The 1844-nt window shown below is 45.0% G+C and overlaps 1 long non-coding RNA gene across 1 annotated transcript; it reads left to right on the top strand.

The window, feature by feature from the left end:
• The first annotated feature begins 216 nt into the window (after positions 1-216).
• LOC135183275 (uncharacterized) lies at positions 217-1037 on the top strand. Its single transcript, XR_010305477.1, has 2 exons — positions 217-314; positions 830-1037. It is a non-coding gene; the product is annotated as an uncharacterized LOC135183275 (long non-coding RNA).
• The last annotated feature ends 807 nt before the right edge of the window (positions 1038-1844 follow it).

The following is a 1844-nucleotide window of genomic DNA, read 5'->3' as shown; positions in this document are numbered from 1 at the left end:
CTCTAAGATCACCCACGGGTTTTGGCTGCACCTCCTTTCTTAGGCTGCTTCTTTCTAATCATTTACGATGAGCTTAAGTACTTGGCTGAAACAGAGTAGCATTGTGTTGGCATAGAATTGTTTTGCATGGGAAAGCCTTCCACGATCTTCAGGCTCAACCTTCAAACCAAGGCTGCCACGGGCCTCTGCTCTGCTCTGCTCTGCTCTGCTCTGACCCCACCTGGAGTGCTGCATCCCGTCCTGGAGCCCCTATTCCAAGAGGGATGTGGACATGCCAGAGCATGCCCAGAGAAAGGCCATGAGGATGACCAGAGGTAAGTTTGTTTTCATTGGGCTTGGAATGGAAGATGCAGGCCAGCTCTGCAGATTGGTGTAGTTTCCAGAACAGAAGAATGGGAGAATTAGTAACTAAGTGTTTGTGTCCTGAGAGCAGTTGTCATACTTTGCCAAGTACTTTATTGGTAGTTTCTTCATTAAGGATTGTACTTTCAGAGGAATCCTAACTAGCTTAGGGGTACAAAATATATGGGACCAGAGGGAATGAAAGGCAAGCTAATGAAGAAAACACATTGTGTAACATCCAAAGCAGGTAAACTGGGCAGGGAAAGACAGGCTATGGATTTCTATCCTACAGATCACCTCTGTTACACAACTTACTCATTTTCCCCTCATTTGAATAGTTGTGTCTTGTATCCATCTCTCTTTTAGACCATGGAATCTACCTAATGGTCAGGAATGTATTTAAGAATAAGGAGATCCATGCCTAAAGTATGCTGCTTTTCAAGAAATAAGGTGGGGTTGTGATGACAGCTGTTATGGTTTCTTGCAGTCTGTTAGATGCTGTGTAGCTATAAATGGGACCTGGATGTGGGAGCTAGGGCTCCAGAAAGCCAGAGGCCATGGTACCTCATGTCTATCAACCATTGTGCAGGGCCACCTGGCCTGGCTGCACCTTTCACCTGAGCCTCCTCAAACAGGATTGTTTTCTTGTCTGCTGCAAGAGGCTCTCCTAATGAAATTAAATACTGCTCTCTTTAGGTTCCTGAGCTCTCTTTTTATTCAGAGCAATGCCAACAGAATCTCCTGCAGTAGAGCAGAGTCCTCATCCTCCTGTTCTACTATTTTCCCTTTCTGCTTTATTTTTTTAACGTTTTCCCTATCTCTGCTGGCTTGCACTGGATGGAGGTATCAGCATCTCCTGCTTGGTAACACTTGCACAATGAATGCATGTTTTACTGTGTCTTGCATCTTTTCTGCTGGATTTGCTTCTGATATAAGTTGATGGGACAAGCTGTCACTTGTCACTCTCATTATGTTTCCCTGTGAGTGGGCTCTTTGGCATCTTTTTGCCCAGAGGATAGTCAGACTTTCTTCTCCTGCTTGCTCTAATTTTTTATATATATGTTTGAAGTGCTTGCTGCTCTGCTTCTGCCTGATGAGGAAAGGCAGTTATTACCCAGTAGAAGTTTGCAATGGGCTTAACCTAGGGCACTGATACAGGCATTTTTGTGATCCAAGACAGACATCACACACTTGAGGTGGGAGGGGGATGATTGTACCTATGAAAGAAGCTGCTATACCATGGGAACCTTAGCTGATTATCTCTGGATGAAGAAATTGTCAAGGTGCACTGGCTGAGACATTGGAGGCTGCTACCTGAGCAGTTCTGTGGGCCTCAGGCAGTGAGCCAGCACAATTTCCAGTCTCTGCCAGCCCATTAGCTGCAAGTGACTAATATGACACATCCCTCATGACTCCTGTCCTCTAAAGTCAGCTCTGGATTCAGTCCCAGATTTGAGCTATTACATCATGCATTTTTTCCCCAGATTTTTTTTGTTGTTGTT

The sequence above is a fragment of the Pogoniulus pusillus genome, chromosome 18 (assembly GCF_015220805.1).
Source record: "Pogoniulus pusillus isolate bPogPus1 chromosome 18, bPogPus1.pri, whole genome shotgun sequence".
Classification (NCBI taxonomy): domain Eukaryota; kingdom Metazoa; phylum Chordata; class Aves; order Piciformes; family Lybiidae; genus Pogoniulus; species Pogoniulus pusillus.
The sequence above is the reverse complement of the archived record's forward strand: the minus strand, read 5'-3'. Positions and strand labels throughout refer to the sequence as shown.